Consider the following 22,209-nt stretch of genomic DNA (forward strand, 5'->3'; position numbering starts at 1 on the left):
TTTCCGTGAGCAGTTTTCCTGCATCTTGACTCATGTGTGTAGAGTGTTCATAGCATCAGCATTATGTTTTTGTTTATTTGTTTTGTTGGGTTGAAAATAATTCAATATATTTCTGATCATATTTATGGATCACAATGGCACATGCCATTGGCCAAGTGATTTATTTACGCAGATGAAAAAAGTGAGTGTGAATGTGTCTGACGTCACAGTGTTTTTGTGCGCTGTGTAAAAGTAATTGCCTCTGATTGTGAGAGCGGTGATTCTGCAGGTCACCAGCTATTTAAAAAAAAAAAAAAAAAAAAAAAGAGTGAAAAAGAGACAAAAGTTACATTGTAGATGAAAAATAACCATAGGAAAAAGGTTTTGTGTTGATCAGCCAAGAACAACTACACTCTCATTTTCTGCTTTTAAGAAAGGACAGTTCACAAAAACAGAGAGAGAGAGAGTTGTGTGTGTTGATTAAGCAGTGATAATAATAATGAAAATGTCTTAGTTTGTCACTTTCAGGTGACAAGCAGACCTGAATCAATTTTCCACATGCAGCGGTCGGAATAAAAGTTATAGTTTAACATCATTAGAAACATTCAGGCCAAGTTTCTGGCTAACTTATTTACAGCACCATGTGTCTCTCAAACTCACAAGCGAGCTCTCACTCCTCCCTGAAGACAAGGAATGCAGCTCCAAAGAGCAATAACATGGCAGATAAAGAGACAGCAGCAGAGTCCTGAGCAAAGACTCCCGAGCAAAGAGTCCCAGCAAGCAGCAGCAGTGTGGACAAACAGCATCAGAGAAGAAGAGCAAACCCATCATCCTGCCTGATTGGATGAATGGCACTGTGTTCCCAACAAGCTGCAAATTCACTGTGCATGTGAAAAGAACGTTTGAGGAGAACTGAGGAGACTGTTGGAGTTTGACATTTGCCACCTTTGGAGAAAATGGCAAGAAGAGACAGTGAAACACCGGACAAAGCTGAAGGAGAACTGCCTGCTATTGGACTGTTGAAGTGGGAGAGGACAACAGAGTGAGAGGAGTGGTGAGAACACATAGGAATTTTGTTTTTAATATGGGAAATTAAAATTTGGGTTAGCAAACCTGGGAAAAAGAAAACTGACTGCTTAAGTGGGAAATTGTGAAGGAGTCTGAAACACTACAAAAAGAAACATACACAAACTCACACACACAAGCAGAACATGCATTAAACCTGCCTAATAACACAAACACACATGCAATGAAAATTAGCTTGTTATCTCTTATCAGTGTTAAAACAGACACTTGTTATCAAATGCTGAATTTATCCAATGCAAAAAATTGACTCTCTAGGTTGCAGGACAACAGTTTAACTTTTGTGGGAAAAAGGATTCTGGTTTGACCAACCAGAAATCAGACAATAAATTTAGTTGTTAATATAGTAAATTGGGAGATGCTTTCTGCTTGATTGATGCAGCACAAGTAATTTACTGTATGAGGGAAATTCTATTTTTGTGATTACATTTTGAACATGCATTTCTGTTGTCCTGTCATCTTAGTGGGTTAATAGCTGATATGCAAATTAGTTGATAGTTCTTAGATTAATGAAAGGTGACTGAATTCTAGCACGAGTGAATGAGATGTGTTGGAGTTTGTTAGAGTGGAGACTCTACAACACTGAGTTTCCTGTTTTGATGTGTGAGTGAATCCTGTACCTAGATACACAACTCTGAATACATAAGAACAAACGTCTTTTGTGAAATAGCTGATGACATGTCTCATGTCTATGATGACGGGAAAAAAGAAAAACTGGATAATATGGATCTGTGGCCCAAATGAGTGAAAGGCACAGACTTGGGGATTAAACTCATAACATATTAGGGTTATGTTGTGTGTTGTGCAGCTGATGGTTGGTTTGGAGTGAATCTAGCTGATGATTTTTCTTTTGTTGTGAAGTTGAGCCTGCCAATTAGTATGATGGTATGATAAACCATGCTGATGGTATGATTTACCCTCCTGAGATGAGGAGCTTGTGTCATGACTTAACAAGGCCTTTTTATTTTGTTACTTTCACAGTGCACTGAAAGTTTTGTTTGATAATCTCTGTTTGAGCAGATCTGCACGATTTAGAAGTGCTATACGATACGTCGTCAAAAAAAAAATTGTTACAAGTGAGTTTCTCCACATTGAAATGGGCTCAGGAGAAAGCCACTTATTTGGGACAATTAGAAAATGAGAGTCCCTGCCTAAAAAGGATTCAGCGAGGTAATCCGATCTAAAATTCTTCTTTTTCTTTTGAAATGACGTCATTTTGCTGAGGGTGGAAATCAAATGCGGCGATAGTTTCCACTATCAGCAAAGAAAGAAAGAATGGATGAATGAATGAATGAATGAGTGAAATGGAAATGAAAACAAACTGACTGACTGGTAAAACCTGACAAGACTTGACCACGACTCAAAGTTAACCTCCACCTAGACAGGCCAAAAGGGTGGATGAATTTATGTGTTTCTTTTTACAGGAGCAGAAAGATGACAGCAACATCCGAGGTTGCATACCGATTTAGCTTTTAAATGCCACTTTCTGTGTCTGTGAATCTACCAGAGGTGTGTTATTCATGGGTTTGTGTTGCTCACAGAGATTACTGTGAGAAAGAGTGTATACACCCGCGCAGCGCTAACATTTACATTTCTTTTCTACAGCATTACAGTTCTTCTTGTGATTTGATGATGTGATTTATACCAGAACAACTAGTTAATGTTTTTCTACTACAAGATTTCTGGGTTTAAGTGTGAAGAAACTGTGTTTATAGGTTATGAGTTGGTGATGCTGTTACACTGTGTTTCCTGTGTTGAAAACTAGTGTCACTTCTTTCCACAGCTATGGATGGCTAACTTTATGGTCTTTTTATGGCACCTCTGGAAACTGTCGACCTGCGTCTGACCATCGGGATGGTCAATGTGTATGTGCTTTATTACTCTTATGATATAATTGTTTATAAGTGTGAAGTTTGATTTCACTTCCAGATCTTGTTTTCCAGGCCATTATGGTGTGTATGCAGGCTCCTGGCGGAGCCAGGTGTTAAGCAAACTTAATATGCAAAACACACTAACATCTTTTATTGCAGGATTATAGGTCCGGGGTGGTGCTGCTCCAGAGGAGGAGACGCCCTGATGTTGCCTGGGACATGATCTAGCTAACCTTTTTCTTTAAGACAGGAATCTGGTTTTGATGAGTTGACTCATGGGAGTGTCCATGCGTCAAGAGGAGGGGTCCAGGATTAACATGAAACAATGAATTAACATTAAACTATGCTTTATATGATTTTTGCAGCGATTTGTGTGATTAACAGTTCATTCAACGGGTATTAAGCCTATGCAAGTGGTGCATCCATGCTCAGATGAGGCTTTGATGGCCTATAAGTGAAGTTCACTGAACTAAAGAATGTGGTTTGATGATTGTTGACATGCTCTCCAAATAGAAGTTTTTCCTCCTAGCAAGGAAATACAGGTGCAGCAGTCATCTCCTGAGAAATCTTCAGAGGCCCAGTGATAAACAAGAACCATTCCAGGCATGGCTGACAGCCCAGGCAGTGGTTGAGGTCAAAGGTCAAGCTGGTTGGGGCCCATCATGAGATCAGAGTTTGGAGCCACAGCAAGGACCACAAAACTGCGTTGGAATGAGAGCTGTGCCAAGGGGGATTTCCAGAGGCCAACAGAGAAGATTGTGGACAACAGACGGGCACCTGAAGGATGAGGGGGGCGTGCCAAGCTCCATCGACAGCGCAGGGGGAGTCCGAGGATGACATCATGATTCTGTGAAAAGCACATGAACCAGAAGCTATGGTGGTGATGACAGCAGTTTCCTATGAACATCACCTAATGCTGTGTCACTGTACTGTGCATACGATGACACTCTGAAGACTGCTGGGATCATAACAGCAGTAAGATAACTGGACCCAGCACCCTTTCCACAGAGGGGTTTTTCTGCAGAGGATGGACAGTAGAAGAGTCATAAATATTCCTATCGCAGGACGAAGGCCTAAAGTGAGGTGATGGGGGTTGATAGAGGCCATTTCAAGTGCTTCTGACCACTCCAACTGCCTGCAAAATAGCGGAGAGACCCTCCTGGATACATCAGAGCAACTGCAAAAAGGTTGAGGTCCCAGAGGATTCCACTTCCTTCACAGAAATCAACTAGTAGAGGAAAGTTTCACCCTCACTTGGTTGCTTCAGTGGCGAGGGGGAAGTGCTGATTGGGCGCCCGTAGGGAATTGCTCGCACTTCAACCTCCAGCCATTGGCCAACTCTAGAGTAACCAAGTAGTAGGGTGTGACGGACCTGTACGTAGCCAGGACTACTCATCGGAGTTGGGATATTTCTACTTTTATTTTGTGTCTTTGTAACGTGTATACTGCCATGTTTAAAACTCTTGATTAACCGCATAATATTTTCCGCTGTTGCTGCATACATAGCCATGACAAGTGATGATAATGACTCCGACCTGTTGGAACATGAAGACTTTGTGTGACCAATGACGATGTGACAGAAAATGTACAACAAGATGTTACATACTGATATCTCATTTAAATTTATACTGACAACAGGAGGGAATGTCAATGGAAAATTGTACTTAGTAGTCAGTATAATCTTTTAATGATATAATTTTGTATATGGTAGAATACTGCATGTAACCATTTGTGTTTATTGAAAGGATGTCTCATCCTAGGAAGTCTGTAACATTCCAGGGTGTTCTGGCTTTCACCCCCACATCCTAGGAGCATGAGAAAGTTCGTACCTTGTTTTATTGTTTTACGGTAGGATTAACGTAGTTATATCTGTTTCCAGTCTAAGTGGTTTTGGTTTGATGAACTGCTGGACTTTCCAGACCAGCAGTTTTAGGGAAGTCTTTATGGGGTCACACTCTGACCCCCCCCCTCACACACACACACCACACACACACCACACAAGCACCCACTGAAGTGTATAAATAAAGGACCAGGGCAAGTCCTCAGCGCGAGTCTCTGAGTCTCACTCTAGGCTGCCCTTGCTAGCAAGAAATTCTGTGTGTTTCTCCTCTCTGATTCTCTACTGAAGAAGTGTTTTAGAATATATCTCTTAACAGGCCCAGAGAATATCCTTCCAACAATTATCAGTGTGGTGTGTAAGCATGTAGCAAAAGGGACCCTCAAGCGCTCTACGTCCATCCTCAATATTTCAGTCCAGACATACCGCTTGACGAGGCTTTTGACCCTGAAAACACGGAGCACCAACTAGTTTATGAGCACATTGGGTTGTGTATATAAAAATAATAAAAAAAACCCTTTATTAATAATTTTCAACCCTAACACTGCCTCATTCAAGGGAGTGCTCCATATAGACAACCAACTGAAGGAGAGAGAAGCAGAGAACGGAGCTAGAAATACACAGTCACTAACACATTCATTCGTCCCTCCATTCCCCCGCGGAGCAGTCCAGGGGTCTCACTGCAGAGGTCCCATCCAAACCCATGCAAATCGAGTGGTCGAGGCTCATCTTGGAAGAGAGAGAGGTGTTTTCGTGCTCTGGCCATTGACAACTGCTCGGTTTGACCAAAACGGCCTTAAGTTTGGGGGTTATGGTGCGTGGTTCTTCCCTGCCCAAGCCCTGTCTCCTAATCCTACTGAAGCTCTGCCACCAACAAGCCTCTCACTCCCTCCAAGCTTTCCTGGATTCAGCCTCACAAAAAGAGCTCCAATGCTTCCTGGGATTCCCTACATTTATTTTTAACCAACGCTTCATCAGGGACTACAGCAAGCCTCTCCACATACTGGACTCATATCCCCCAAGTTGTGTCTTTGTTTAGTCCACAGAAGCAGAAGTAGCCTTCTCAAAACTGAAGACTCTGTTCACATCTGCGCCAGTGTTTGTTCACTCTGACACCAGATTCCTTTTTTGTGGTGAAGGTGGAGGCTTTGGACACTGGGGTTGAAGCTGTCCTTTTTCCAGCGCTCTAGACCCCAAGGGGTGCTTTCTTTTTCCTACGTTTATCTCCTGCAGAACGCAATGTAACGAAATCAGTGATTGAGAGCTACAATCTATCAAATTAGTGCTGGAGGAATGGTGCCATTGGTTAGAGGGAATGGAATGGATTTACTACTTGGACTGACCACAGAAACCTCATCTGCTTCTGTCCAGCTAAAAGGTTAAACGCACGCCAAACTCTTTGGTCATTATTCTTCAGTTGGTTTTTCTTTAATCTTTCCTATCGCCCAGGCTCTAGGAATGTTAAGCCAGATGCCCTCTCTCAACAGTTCTCGCAAGATTCAGATCAGTCCACCCCTGAGCACATTCTGCCAGCCACTTGCTCCATCAGAACTCTTACCTGGGACATTGAAACCACGATCCAAACCAGAAGACCCTGATCCGGGTACCGGGCCTCCTGGTCAGTGTTACGTGCCTGTCACTGTCATCCATTGGGGCCATACGGCACGCTATACCTGCCATCCGGGGGAAAGTCAAACTCTCCTCTTGATCATCCTGGTGGGACATGTTGGAGAGAGATGTGAGGGGTCTGACAGGGGGCCACAATTCATCTCTCAAACATAGATAACATTCTGTTCTTCCCTAGGAGGCAAAGTATGTCTCAGCTCTGGTTACCATCCTCAAAATGGGGAAACCGAATGGCTGAACCAAGAGCTTGAGGCTGCTCCTCACCTCCTCAGCTACAGGTCAGTCCCTGATTGAAGCTTCTCTGGGAAATCACCCCCGCACCCCCAAGCAGGCCTGGAACCAGACCAGGCTCTGTTCAGGACAGCACCTCAGAACAAAAGGTACGCAGACTGTATTTGCACCTTGGCACCAGATTACTCGGCAGGACAGAAGGTAGGGCTGGCTGCCCAGGACATTCCGCTCAAGGCTCTCAACCGGAAAACGTCTCCCCGTTATACTGGGCCTTATGAAACTGACTTTGTTCTCAGCCCCACATCAGTGAGCGTCCCTCCACTCTTCGCATTCACCCTACTATCCACGTGTCCCAAGTCAAATTAGTCCATTCTAGTCCTTTTCGCTCTTATCTTCGCTTTTTCCCGACAGGCTTACATGGATACATGGTGTACCCATCAAAATATAGTCCCACCCCTGCTTGAATGGATCCTCAGCAGGGCTGAATATACACGTACCGACAGGCTATTAATAACTAATTGTATCACAGGTCAAATGTGGCCTGCGGGCCGCACATTTGATACCCCTGGTCTAGACAGACCACCATACTCCCCACAACTCCAACTAAGAGGTTTGAACTTAGTTGCTGTGAGATTGCAGTGTGTTACGACCCTGCACTTGGACCTAAACGCTGCACTTGAACCTAAGACCAGTCAGACTCTTTTTTTTTTCTGACTACTGGGGTACAATTAAGCTTGCTGATCACACACTAGAAGATTAGCTAATTACAGAAAATATCTTTAAATCCAAATTTAGCATCTTTAAAAAGATCTCTTATTTTAAATATTCAAATAATAGGGGCTTTTTTCTACACATTTACTTAATGAGAATTTAAATAAAAAAACACCAGCAGTGAAATACAAAATGCCTTGCCCCTATTCATCACCTCAAAGTTCATTGGTTCCTACTGATGCGATTGGTATTTTAAATATATTGCTTAATTTTGTCACTTTTCATGTTAGCTCTAATCATTGTGACAGATTGGTGACCTGTCCTAGATATGCCTGATGCTTGCCCTGTGACAGGCAAAATTGGATCCAGCCATCCGCAACCCAGAACTGGATAAGCAAACGACGGCTGGATGTATAAAAAAAGCTCAACTTTATTAACTCAGCTGACCACTTTAAATAGATGAAAGGAACAGGAGAGACTTTGCATTTCCAGTTGTTGTTAATCCCCATGTCTGTGCTTTGGTGAGTCCTAAGTAAACTGTGGGATTCTGCAGCATACCGAGGCTTACTGGCTCAGTACAAAATCTGCTGATGAAAATACTGAACAGACTTCTGTCTCAGTGGCAAACTGGCATAAGGCTCAATGTCCTGAAGGTGGAAAATGAAAGTGTTGTCTGATGGGAGGAGGTAGGTGCTACTGAAATGAACAGCAGAGAGGTTTCAGTGTCTGGTGCTTTGCATGTGGTCGTCTCACAGCCAGCAGCAGGCTATGGACTGATAGAAATATCTGCAGTATGGTTCGATATCATAAAACAATTGTCCAAAAGGTACAAAAGGTTCAAATGGGCAGCAGTCAGGAAAACCATATCAGATTTAATAGCATGGGAGATGGGTGGTCTCGTAAGGTGTCTTGCATTGAAATCTGCTGCAATGACCCGGTTACTGCGTTCACCAGATATCAACACAATTTCGATCCGCTCCTCACGTGTTAACCTCTTCGACATGTCAATGGCTGTGAACAAAGAGAAACTTGTAAATAAGTCATGAAAGAATAAAGTTACGTTGAAACCAAGCACACCATTGTTTTTCTTGTGACATTACCAATAAGTTTGATGTGTCACATGGCTCTCTTCCTATTGAAAAAACAAAAGTTGTATCCAAGATGGCCGACTTCTAAATGGCCACCATGGTCACCACCCATCTTAGGAGTTTGCCCCCTCACATATACTAATGTGCCACAAACAGGACTTTAATATCACCAACCATTCCCATGTTATTACGGTGTATTCATATAAATGGCCCACCCTGTATATAATAGCGCATGCAAATGGTAATTTTTGAAGTGATGAGATATTACACTTTACATGTATTGCTTGCGTCTGTGTAATGCGCCATTACTTGAAATGAAACTTTGAATCTGTTGCTGTCTGTTAACTGTCTAGACAACTGCAGGCAAGTTGCAATGAAATGTGTTTGTGGTGCGCTTTTTTATCAGTCAGCATGCACGACTGGTAATCGGAACACTGAGATTTCCCGGTGGCTACAGCCCGAAGTGGCCTTTAGAATAAATAATTACAATCGTGGTCTTTGCAAACTACTTTCCTGCCTTGATGGAAAAGAAAATTGACGCCTAACACATAAAACAGGTAAACAAACTTAAATTAAGTATGTCTTTGAGATTCTATGAATATTGGGCAGATCATTCCCAACAGTCATGTTTTAAAACTCTTAAAAAACAGCTGTTGCATCCATCTGTCTCCCCATTGATCTTCACTGCAGCTTCTCATCATCCCAGAGAGCTCACTGAAAGCTTTCTCCCAGCCTGTAACTGGCCGCTTTGTTTTAGCAGCACCAGAACTTTCTGAAAAAGCTCTGAAGCATGCTTGCTTGTATTTAAAAATGTGCGCGGCAGTAGTGGCTTGTTTTGTCATGCAGATACAGCTTTGCTCACGTTTCTGCTTCATAATCCGCTCAGCTGTTCGCACTGTGGGGAAACACTGGGACAGAGCAGCATCATGACTTATATATCATGTTTAACCTGAGTAGCGAAAGACTGCGGGGGTCTGAAAACGATGAAGGGGGGAGTTCGCTGTTCTCGCCGGCTCGAGTGACCATTGAACCCCCCCGGCTAGCTATCGAGCTGGTGGGTAACAGACGACTCCGAAAACGTCAAAGCACTTTTGCAAATATGCGATGTCTTGATAAACCAAGCAGATATTTTAAGTGTACACAGCTTGCCTGAAAATATGTTAAAATTTTATTTTGTGACCCAGAAAGATTAATAACATTAATATTAAAACTTAGTAGCGGCCGCCATTGTTGGAAACTGGAATTGGCTGATCCGCGCTATGGCCTCGAGTGCCGGTGTCCTGCAGGTTTTAGATCCCACCCTGGGTTAACACACCTGAATCAAATGATTAGTTCATTACCAGACCTCTGGAGAACTTCAAGAAATGCTGAGGAGTCATTTAGCCCTTTAAATCAGCTGTCTTGGATCAAGGACACATCTAAAACCTCCAGGATACCGGCATTCGAGGCCTGGAGTTGCCTACCCCTGCTCTAAATTATCCTTAGGCGTGAGTGTGTGCGTGCATGGTTGTTTCTCCTGTCTGTCTCTATGTTGCCTTACGTTTGACTGTCCAGGGTGTACACAGCCTCTCACCTGTTGAAAGCTGGAGATAAGCACCAGCCCCCCACCCCCACCCCAAGGAGATAAGGGGTATAGGAAGTGATGTAGATATTGCTTTGTTGTGCACAAAGTTAACCTCCTTACCAACATATCAAACTGCCTTTTAACATCAATCTGTGAAATGTTATACAATGTTTTTCTTTTTAAGGAATTCAGTCTTAATGTAAGTAAATCACTCGACTTTCACTAAATTGTATCTCCCTACAGACACAGAGCACTGAGAAGAAAAGGGATGTCGTTATCTGCTGCCTCATTAGCTACCTCGGGGAAAGACAAGAAGATCTTTTTCATGACTGCCAGGTATGTCATATTGATAACAGATTACTTATTAACTCAATGGATCCTAATGTTCTTCTCTCCTGTCCTCTCCTATCCCCTGTTCTCCCTTTCTCTATTCATCTTCTGTCCACTCCCCTCTTTAGATAAACTGAAATGTATTGAAAAAGCATCTTAAATAAAATAAATCATGTGTATGCTTTTTCTTTCTTTTTAACACGTAGGAATGTGAGGATTACACAGACAATATGATGAAGGTGATCGTGATCCACAACATCATGGCTGAGGAGGATCCGTCAGATGTGTCCATTGTGATTGAGGGAAACCAAGTGATGGAGGGATGTGGAAGCCGAACAAAGGCGTGTGTACTGCTGGTGGGACTGATATATGCCCTCAACCTCGAATACCCGAAGGAACTGAAGAACACTTTTGACACGTTTCAAAAACTTTTTTTGGAACTTGATGGGGCGAAACTACTGAAAAAGAGAGAAACTCCTCTTTTGCTTCTCTGTTCCATTTGCTTCCTCATCTGTTCCAGCTGATCATATAAAGACTGGTTTTCAGATTTGATGTCTTCCAGATCTGCTTTGAGTACACTGATCTAAAAAAAAAAAAAAGGGATGTGTTATTGTCCAACATTATTGAAACAACTTTTAAAGTTGTTAGTTTAGAAGTTATAAAACAGGTTCATTACTTGAAATCGTGCTTGAAGCTGTTGTGTTGCACTTTATTCTGTGTTTTTATGGAATAAAAACATTGAGATGATGAACCATCTGTCTTTTTGGGGGGTACATTTTTCCTTATATGAATATGTAATGTTTATCAACTAATAATAGTTACATTTTATTAGTAATTATCAGGTATTACCAACTAGCAAACAAGAGATGATTTTACCTAATTTCAGTAGTTGTAGCTGTTGAATAGATACATAAATATGGGGTAAATTTGACCCAATTTAATTAAGTATTTCATAGCTTTTTATTGAAGCTATTTTATACACAATATATTAAATTAAATCTACCCCAAAAAAATCTACCCCAATGCAAAGTTACCTCAGATTTATTAGGTAAATTCTATAGATGACTTCTTACAGTGTGTCAGTATTTTTACTTATATTTTTGTTTTGTTTTTTTGGAAAAATTGTGTGTTCACAAATATTTACCACTTATTTTCTTGGCTGTTAAAATAACAATTTAGGCAAAGATGAGTCAGAACATTTACATTCAAGTAAGTGCATATGCTGTCACACGTTTTCCACGAGTTAATTCCTTAATTAATATTACTTTGACAAATCCACAAGAGAAATAAAGTTAATAATTTGTGTTCATCTCTCAAAGAAAACATTGCTTACTTTCTTGTTCCATTATTATTTTGTCTTTAATATTTATGAGCATGTTTACCAAAAGAAGGGATTTTTTTCATCTATTTTTCATCTCAAACTTTGCTTTTAGAGTTTGTCTTTGTTTCAGAGACTTGTTGACGAGAGAAACCAGAGCAGTTTGCAGCTGCTCTGGTTTTCATCATCCAACCAGTGTAGGAATGCTTTAATCTTATATTTCCCATTCCTGCCCCTGTGGATCTATCTCCTCTACAGTGAGGAAGAAGTAACTAAGTCTGAGTTAACTGAAGGTGCAGTTAGACGGATAGAAACCGTGCAGCTCCTAACTCAGCCAGGAGCTGGGGCCTTGTAAGAAACGTACTATTTTGTTTTCCATCCAGGTTTTCTCTAACGCTGAAAAGATATGAGAGGTGCTGGTGAGGCCTGGCAGGGGTGTTGGCATGACTTTTATCCCAGGTTAGAAATGTTGTTTTGTTTTCACAAACCAGGTTTTATGAACTGCAGTTTTTATTTGGTTGTTTCATGCAGTGGGAGACAGCACAGGGAATGGTAAGAAAAAGTTGTTGAAATTTCAGCTGCAGTGACCTGACTTGGTTTAGAGGAAAGACTTTAGACGTAGATTCCCTTGATGAAAATATGCCTTTGTTTTGCTCTCTTTCTGAAAGTTTACACAGTGTGGGGGGCATATTCATGAAGCAGACGATGTTCGCACAATTCTTTGCAGACTCCCAAATGCAAAAATAAATAAATACCTTTAAAGAAAAATGTAAAAACAAAAAATGCGTGCAAAATGATCCAGTTTGTTAAAATCAAAGTGTACAAGCATGTGGAAATGAAAAATGAAGTAAAGAAATCAAGTAAAACTCTCATGGTTATCTTTACTTCAGTCAAACTCAAAATGATTTATCAAAGCAAAAGATAATGGAAGGAGTTTGGTGTATAGGCTAGTGCACCTTTACAATGACAAGCCATATAAAGAAATTTGCAAATTGAGACTGAACCAGTTTGCAAGCTTATTTGTGGGACTAGTAGCTGAAGATTATGGTTACCTCTTTAATAAATTTCTTTCCTGGACACAATGTTATGCTTTGCGACTTCTCAGACACAATATTTATAGATTGAAGTGAAAGAGCTGATATTCAGGGTTTACACACTTCAACCATCCAATTCCCGTCTCTTTAAGAAAAATTTCAAACTTCAGATCACATCAAAGTACATTAATGCATGTTCTAATCTGCTACTGTTCAGCTGCAGAAATAAAGGATTCAATCCCGGCTAGTAAATCATCAGCCCGTATTTAAGACCGAGGCACAAGATACACTATATTGCCAAAAGCATTTGCTTGTCTGCCTTGACGCATTTGAACTTGAGTGACATTCAATTCTTAATTCACATGGTTTAATATGATGTCGGCCCACTCTTCCCAATGATAACAGCTTCAACTCTTCTGGGAAGGCTTTCCATAAAGTTTATGACTGTGTTTATGGAAATGTTTTACAGAAGCACATTTCTGAGGTCAGACACTGATGTTGTATGTGGAGGCCTGGCTCACAGTCTCTGCTCTAATTCATCCCAAAGGTGTTCTGGTCAGGTTGAGGTCAGGACTCTGTGCAGGCCAGTCAAGTTCTCCCACACCAAACTCACTCATCCATGTCTTTATGGACCTTGCTTTGTGCACTGGTGCACAGTTATGTTGGAACAGGAAGCACCCATCCCCAAACTCTTCCCATACAGTTTGGAGCATGTCATGTTATGCTGAAGCATTAAGAGTTCCTTTCACTAAGGGGCCAGTTGTGTGTTGTTACACACTTGTGGTCTTGGAAGTGATTGGAACGGCTCCCTGCTTTTCCATGTGCGTATGTGTAAAGCTCAAGGCAGGGACAGCAGCAGCATGACCCATACAGAATGCACAGAGCAAAGTTGGCATCAATGATTAAGTCAGTTACAGCATGAGATGAGTGGGTTGCAAAGCTGCTTGAAGATGTGCAAGAATGCATAGAGGATGCATAGAAGGTTGCCACCAGCTGATCTGCCAGTATCTGTGCTGAGCCTGACTTCATGGTCTGCCTGAACAAACGCTCGTTTAATTGATCTGGTGAAGGTCACTGCTTCACACAGAGCTGACGTTTTCACGCTGTCACTGAAAAATTAAATAACGTTTCAGTCATTGATTCTGTTGGTAAAAACTTACGTCCTCACTCTTCTTTTCAGTCAGGCCAACATTTGTAAAACAGGCCAGTCCTCAGTAACAAACAGCTCAGATTTCTAAGCATAAAAATGTCCACATGCTGAAAGGTTTCATAGAATATTGGATTTTAATAGTAAACAATCAGTGTTTGTAGGGACATATTGCCTCAGTATTAAGCTCCAAATACGTCTAATGAATTTGATTGCCTGTAATACCAACTTCATCTGCTCCTCGCTATCAGCGCCTTCCTTCTAGCGCACTGTTTTAATTATCTCTGCTGTACTTCAAACAACAAACTGCTTGATCCAAACCTTCAGTCAAAGCAGATAATTTCCTCCTGCGGAGTAAGTGCGCTCTCCAGGAGAAGATGATACTGCAATACAGACTTTTAATCTACTTCCTTCATCCTGACAGCTGTTAGCACATTATAAAAGATTAAGATTTTGTGTGCAGAGTAAATACTGTTAATTAGGGTTGGGTAATGGTGGTTGAATCGTCTCTCGTTGACACTTTGGCATAAAGCACAAATGTACAAATACAAAAACTTGACAAAAATCTTTTCTTTCTTTCTTTTTTTTAGAAGAAGTTTAGCCTGTTAACAGGTAACTTTGGAGCTCTGCGTGAATTATTTTCTCATCCCAACATCAAATGTCTCTCAAGAATTCTTACCCAACTTTGGATTTAATTATTAGTTTTTGTTGGCTCTCTTTCACGGTGTACAGTTTTCCAGGTTTTCTCTTTATTATTATTGGCTCTTTACCTACAATATAAAGCAGCTTGAGATGATTTTGATTTGGTGCTATCGAAACAAAACTGAATTGACTGTATTCAGACTGTATTTCGGTCCCAAGAACTCTTCGATCTGTATTCAACTCAAAAGTGTAACAAACGTCCTGTGATTGAGAGATAGTGCTCATCTGCATCTGACTGTCACAGCACTGATGTGTCTTCGAATGCTCCTCCTCTTCTCCCTCCTTGCTGTGATGAGAAACCTCTCTGTTTGCTCAGGAACTATCAGAGGGTCTCATCACCGGCTCCGATCTGATGCCAAGAGCTGCCAGAAGAGGAGATTAATGGAGTAACATCCTCTTTCACTGTGATAAAAAAAAACACACATCTTGCCCCCAGGCTCGTCTCAGAGCCCGTATCCAAATGGATCAGTCGCAGTTTTGTGGAGATTAGATTAAATTTGGTGGTAATGTGATGCTGAGCTGTAAAGAGAGATAAAGTACCATCTGCTCCTCTATCCCATTTCTTGTTCTCTCGTCACAATCCAACAAAATCTTTTTTACTCACATTCCCAGGCACTGCCTGTTTTTCCTCATACATAGTTATTCCATCTATATTTCATAACTTATAATTAAACATGTCCTTCTCTTTCCACTCAGCACTTCTGACTCTATAACTTATCTAAAGTACGCATAACTGTCTTGTCCGTCTGAGTTTTAGTATTTCAGGATGCAGGGCCAGAGCAGTAGGCAGAATTTAACTATAGCTGCCAGTGATCTGCAGAATGCTGGTGGGTGGTGTAGGCACCAGTCTCATGCTGTACTCTTACTGCTTGTTTTTCTCTTATGAATTCATTTAGCATTTCTGCCCATAGTGAAAAAGCAGCATGCTGAGGTAAGTTAAAAGGTTCATCTTCCAAGCAGTCATCATTCCTGAATGACGAATTAGGAAGGCAGTCTTGTAACTACTCATTGGTCTGTTCACCTTTGATGCAGAAAATCATAGATGTGAAGAAAAGACACTCACCTTGCACCAGATGTCCGTGCATGTTTTTTTCCCTCGGCTAAATCTTGCTTGTCTCATTTGCATATTCAATTCAGTTTTATTTATGCAGCACCAAATCACAACAACAGTCGCCTCAAGGTGCTTTATATTGTAAGGTAGACCCTACAATAATACATACAGAGAAAAGCCCAACAATAATATGACCCCCTATGAGCAAGCACTTTGGTGACAGCGGGAAGGAAAAACTCCCTTTTAACAGGATGAAACCTCCGGCAGAACCAGGCTCGGGGAGGGGCGGGGCCATAATGTGTAATTAATTTATATTACATGTCGATGGATATGTCGACATGTAATATAAATTCAGTTTAATTAAATTAAGACCCCCAAACAGAGTCTGCAGCAATTTCCACACAGAGACACAGACAGGCATTCACACTCACATTCATTTAACCTAACGCCCTGCATGTCTCCAGACAGTGAAAGCCAGACAACTGAGAGATTATGCAGAGATAATATCTAGTAATATCCACCATCTCATTTAAGAAAGTGGGACAAAGATTATGTTTATTAAAGGTGCCTCTTAACATTAACCTTCACTCACTGAGCTACATTCTGGAAGGTCTAGTATTGCTTAGTTACTGTTAGTTAAAGGCCGGGACGACTTGCGCTGGAAGCTGGTCATTTTATCCATATTAAGAGCAACAGTGAAAGTTGTGTGTCCTCACTGTGATAAATGACTATTTGCTAATATTTCCTCAGGAGTCGGCTGGAAGAAGGTTTAAATGAATGAATCCTGTTGTTGTTTCTATGTTCAGTTCTTTCAGGGTGTATTCCTCTAAATGCCAGGCTGCTGTGTATTTTAATGTGTGTATGGGCTTTGGAAAGTTCACTGAGGTCATGCCTTGTCAAAATTAACCATTGCTGATCGCTGCTTTTACACAAAGGCTGTTTGGTTTGGCTCAAATGAACTTTAGGCTTGTGCGAAAGTTGTCAATCAACTTTTAGTGTGCACTAAACAAGTAGCCTGACAGTAGCTGGAAAGGTGAGCCTTGGTTCACCTCTAATTGGATCTCATGCTGTTTCTTTGTGGTCTGAAAGCAAATACATGTGAGGCTGAATGCACACTTGGAACTTGATGGTCTCTAAAAATGAAAGAGTTAGAAACTATGTATGGCAGTGATGTAATACACCGTGTAACACAGTTGCATCAAGTTTCAAGGTTTTACACAAGGTTAAAATTAAAAGACTGAGTACTGTGTTCCAAATATATAAGCAGTACGTGTAGTCTGCACCACTCTGAGTGATAGTGATATAGTGAAATATAGTTGAAGCATTACTGCATTAGTTCTCATTTCTGCATAGTTCTTATTTCCTTACATCCTTTTAAAGGCCTGCTTTGACAGTTAAAACTTCTTTTAAGTTAGAATTAAGTTTTGGGTTAAAGGTTTATATATTTGTGACAGTAAACTCAGAGGTAAGAGGCTTTAAAAAACCATTAACACAAATGAAGGTCTTCTCAATGATGTGTTGATAACAGTCTCTGATTGGTTGGTGAACTATCAGAGGTCACTGTAAAACACGCATTGCCCAATCCTTAATTTGTGATCAAATGGATAAAAATGACAGCACAAATGGGCCATCAGTGCACTCGTTGAAATGTAGCACTGTCCTTTTTGTCCCCAGCTTGGTCTGCACACTTAATATTCTTGCAGCACCTGGCGAGGTTACCGCTGAGTTTTGTCCTATCATCACCTGTTTTAGACTTTCTAAAACTCTTACTTGCTGCTCCCTGCAACCTGACTTTGTCTCAACCTGCTGTCCAATAATTATGCAAATTTAGTCTGTTTCAGTGGCTGTGCATACTTTCCTGCTGTCGCCTTTCTTCTTAGCCTCTCTTGCAGCTGTTTTCTGTCCTCAGCTATCTGACTGTTCAATGTGGCGGCGGTGCAACAGTATCCAGATGGACCTCTGATGCCAACACTGCATACAGAAGCTCACAGAAAAGGTCACATTGACACTAAGCCAAGAGCAAATGAAGAACCCTTTTTATCTCCTACACTCCACTGACATTTACACAGTAATAGCTTCTGTAAGCTATTGTAATCGACCCCTCCAACTTTGTTATTAATTATTATTATAAATGATTACTTTAGCTTTACTTTTGCACGATCCTGGGTCTTATGACTATTATGGTTTGAGTCCACCTTGTTAGTTTAAAGTTTAGTCCCAGTCCCCAGGTTGTTATGTTTAGCTTTTGGTTGTTAGATCCTCCCCGTGCCCTTGCTCCTGTGTCTCCCTCTGTGTATCTGTGTTCATATAGTTCTGAGTTCCTGTGTCTTGTTTCCCTCTCTGTTTTATTCCATGTCTGTGCTCTCCCCGTGCTCTCTCTCCTCCTCCTCTCTGCGTATCTGTGTTCTTCCTGTGTTACATTTAAGGTCTGCGTCTTGGGTCAGCATTTTCAGTTGTGTCCTCCCTGTCTTGTTATGCGTAATTGTCCTCAGCTGTGCTTCCTGTGTGTAACCACGTCCCTCATTTACCTTCTGTGTATTTATGTCGGAATCTCCCTCTGTTCCGTGTCGTCCCTCATGGTTGTGTGCATTTCCTTGTGTCTTCCCTGTGCCTCAGCTTTAGTTTCTCCCAGTGTAGTTTTGTGTTGCTCCTTGTGTTTCTGTTAAATAAAGCCGTGCCTTTTGAGTTTATCCCCGTGCATTGTGAGTCCTACATTTTGGGTCCAATCTTCTGCCTGCACACAGCGATTCTTGACAGTGCTTTGTTTTTGCTAAGACAAAGAACTTTCTTCTCAGATATTCGTGAGTGTTACTGTGAGGTTTTTACCTTCCAATATAAAGCACCTTGAGGCAACTGTTGTCATGTTTTGGCCCTATATGAGTAAAACTGAATTAATTGAACTGAATGATACCCAGTGGCCCAAAGCACACTGCTAATCCATTAAACCAGACCTGGATAGAAAAGGACCTTATGGTTCATAGACTGGCCTCCCCACAACCACACTTCAAGCAAAGCAGTGTGGAATCATCTTGACAACGAATAGATCAAAATGCTTTTCAAACTCATTAAAAATGTGCCAAATCAGTTTTAGTATAAACAGTTTTCCCATTTATGTTTGAATCATTTCCAAACCTATTTTCCATTTTCCTAGAAAAATCTAAACAAATGAGAGATGTTTCAAGACATTTGCACTTTACTGTTTAAATCACTGTGTCAATCAATTCTTATAATACATCACATTAGAGAGAATAACATTCACCTATAAGAGCAATGTATCTGCATTTTATGAGACTTGGAACCCATTCTCAGTTCTCAGCAAGAAACGTAATATGGGTCAAGTGATCAGTTTGATATCAATCTTTCGTGATTCACCGTCATATTTACATTATTTGTACAGTACGAATGATTTGCTTTGGTACCTGGTCGAACTTAAGCTCTGTCTGTCTGTCTGCGCTTCTCCAACAGCGCACTCGCAGGCAGCAGCTTCTCAGTAGCAGTGTGGGCAGGGATAGCTCAGTAGGTAGAGTGGTGGCCCCATGATCGGAAGGTTGGTGGTTCGAATCCACTGAACGGCTACCCTGAGGTACCCCTGAGCAAGGTACCGTCCCTACACACTGCTCCCCAGGCGCCCAATGGCTGCCTACTGCTTCACTGAGTGAATGGGTTAAAATGCAGAGAGGAATGTCCCCACGGGGATCAATAAAGTACACTTTCTTTCTTTCTCCCCCCTCGCTCACATGCGTAAGTGCTGTGCTCAGTTGCCTAGTGCCTGAGCTCGGATCATACCAAAATTAGGGGGAATTTATGACTGTGCGCAATGTGCTTTGAATAATGAAACAAATTACACTCCAAAAGACCCCGGGCTTCTGAAAAAATGACCCGGGCTTAAGCCCAGTAAGCAACCCCCACCCCCAGCTCCGCCGATGGTTAACTCCAAATCTTCCGAACACTATGTCGATTAGTGATGGGATTTCTGTTTCGACTCACAACCGGTTCTTTCGGCTCGGTCACTAAAAAGAGACGACTCTTTCAGCTCCGAACCGGCTCTTCAGGTTGTTTTGTTGCTTTAATTAATTTATTATTAACAACAATATAAAATTATGCACAAAAGGAATTACTAATGTAAAAAAAAACATGGTTTATAATATATATTTATATTCATTTACCTGTTACTACCACACACCAAATCCGGTCGTTGGTACTTCCTGGCTTGTGTAGCCACTAGGTAACAAAAGCTCAACACTGTGCCCAGCATCCTGGAGCACTTCTGTTGTGTTTTGTACGTGTTTTGGAGTTTGTACGTGCTTTGTCTGTAGGGGCCACCGTAAATATACTTTTATTTATTCACTCCACATAAAATGTAATAAATAAATCTTATAATACAAAAACCAACTATTTAAATTTTCAGCTTTTTCCTTTTAAACAAATTTAAAGTGAAACAACACAAAACACTGCAAACCACAACACAATTAAATATAAATTATAATATAAAAACAAAAAGAAGATGCACATTCTCTGTCATATGGACCTGCATGATTAAACTTTCTGAATCCTTTATCATCTGCAACTGAAAATAGTTGTGGATGATTACTATACCTTTCTAATGTGACGTTGTTGTCCCTGGCTCTCTTTCTCTCTCTCTCCCTCCCGCTCTGTTCCTGTGCTACTGAGTGTAACTACCGCCCCTCCCCCCTCTGCCCAGCGCAAAGCACAAGGCTCGCGTGCGGAGTGAAGCGGAAAAAGTGCGAGAGAGAGAAAGAAAAAAAAACTTAAGCTCTAAGAGCCGTTTCGTTCGCAACCAACACATCACTAATGTCGATCTGAGACAGCAAGACCAAGACAGCGAGACCAAGACAAGACCAAGACCACGTAAAAGTGGTCTCAAGACCGGTCTCGAGACATCCAACTCTTTTGCAAGCAAAACCGTTAGCGTGAGTGTTACTCCAATAACAAATGCGGGTGTTCAACTCTTTATATTACTTTTCTATTAATGATACATTAGTAACATTAATAGCACTGTTGCCTCACAGGAAGAAGGTCCTAGGTCCAAATCCGTCAGCTGGCCAGAATCTTTCTGTGTTAAGTTTGCATGTTGTCCCCTGTGTTTGTGTGGGTTCTCTCTGGGTACTCGTGCTTACTCCCACAGTCTAAAGCAGGGGTGGGCAAGCTTTTTGGTTCAGGGGCCACACTGACCTTTAAAATTTTAAAAACGGGCCAGGCCAGATGCATACATATCAAACAAAAACATTAAGAAGGCCTCATAGTGTTAATACTTACATTCACTTTTAATGGGGACAGTGTTGTTGATCACCCTTTTTTGTCAGTGCATCGAAATCTGGTGTTAGACCAAAAGTCTGTTCACATACATTCGTAGAGCCAAACAACACCAGCGTCCTCTGTGACATCTTGTGGATGGTAATTTGGCTGCGCTTAGTGATGCATAAAACTCATCCATTTTAAGAGAGTTGAACTTCTCCTTTAAGACAGTGTCACATTGGAGATCAATCAGTTCCAACTGCAGCTCCTGTGGCACTGTTTGTTGTCTTGTGTGAAGGGACATGACACCAGCTTAAGTGACTTTTCAGTTTTCCCAAAATCAGAGAACAGCGGCAGAATTCCTTGTGCAGCTCATCCAGAGATTTCCTGTATTTTTTCACATGTTGAGGTGCCTCTTTCAGCATAGCCAGTGTGGGGAAATGAGCAAATGACTTATTAGACATTTGTTTTGAGAATAAAACTAGCTTGGTTTTAAAAGCCCTGACGTTTGTGTACATTTCATGCACAAACTGGTCTTTCCCTTGCAGCTTCACGTTCAGCTCATTCATGTGTGTCAGTATGTCCACAGCAAAAGCTAAATCACAAATCTGTGTGCCAATCTGTGTCACTCAGCTCAGGAAAATCACCATCTTTCTCAAGTAGCTCCAAAAATGAGACAATCTCCTTTCTGAGCTCCCACACTCATTGACATGCTTTCCCCAAACTTAACCAGCGGACATTGGAGTGGTAAAGCAAGTCCTGGTGATCAGCGTTAGTTTCTTCAATATACTTAATATACTGAGGATGCTAAAGTCCCCTTGCTTTAATAAAGCATTAAAGCAAATTAATGCATTTTACAACTGGCTTGACTACGTGATCAAGCTGCAATACGGATTTACATAGTGCTTCCTGGTGGATTATGCAGTGTAAAAAAAATTACCTCCTGCTCAGGGTTGTCCTCTTTTACCCTGTCCTGGATTCTTTTGAGCAACCCAACTTTTTTTCCAGTCAGATTTGGCAGTTCATCTGTTGTGATATTATCGGGTGTACTTCAAGGTAGCTTGTGCCTCTTGATGACCTCTGACAAGTCCTGTCCCTGCATTTTCCTCTTTAAGGATTCCATGAGCAAAACCTCCTCCGTTATTGCAAAATTGTCATTAATCCCTCAAATAAAAATTAAAAGCTGAGCGGTGTCCTTTATGTCATTACTTTCGTCCAGTGCTAAGGAATATAATGTAAATGACTCCGCTTTTTTGTTTAGCTTGCTATCTAAGTCTTTGTCGATTAGCTCTACACGGCGAGTCACTGTCCTGCATGATAAGCTAATTTTTTCAAATTTGTTCTTGCTCTCAGGACACAAGATACCTGCTGTCTCTACCAT

At 41.3% G+C, this 22,209-nt stretch overlaps 1 pseudogene; it reads right to left on the reverse strand.

The window, feature by feature from the left end:
- Positions 1-21,073: 21,073 nt before the first annotated feature.
- LOC148106491 (general transcription factor II-I repeat domain-containing protein 2B-like) lies at positions 21,074-22,209 on the reverse strand (annotated as a pseudogene).

The sequence above is a fragment of the Neolamprologus brichardi genome, chromosome 1, assembly GCF_056152115.1.
Source record: "Neolamprologus brichardi isolate AB-2024 chromosome 1, ASM5615211v1, whole genome shotgun sequence".
In the NCBI taxonomy this organism is placed as follows: domain Eukaryota; kingdom Metazoa; phylum Chordata; class Actinopteri; order Cichliformes; family Cichlidae; genus Neolamprologus; species Neolamprologus brichardi.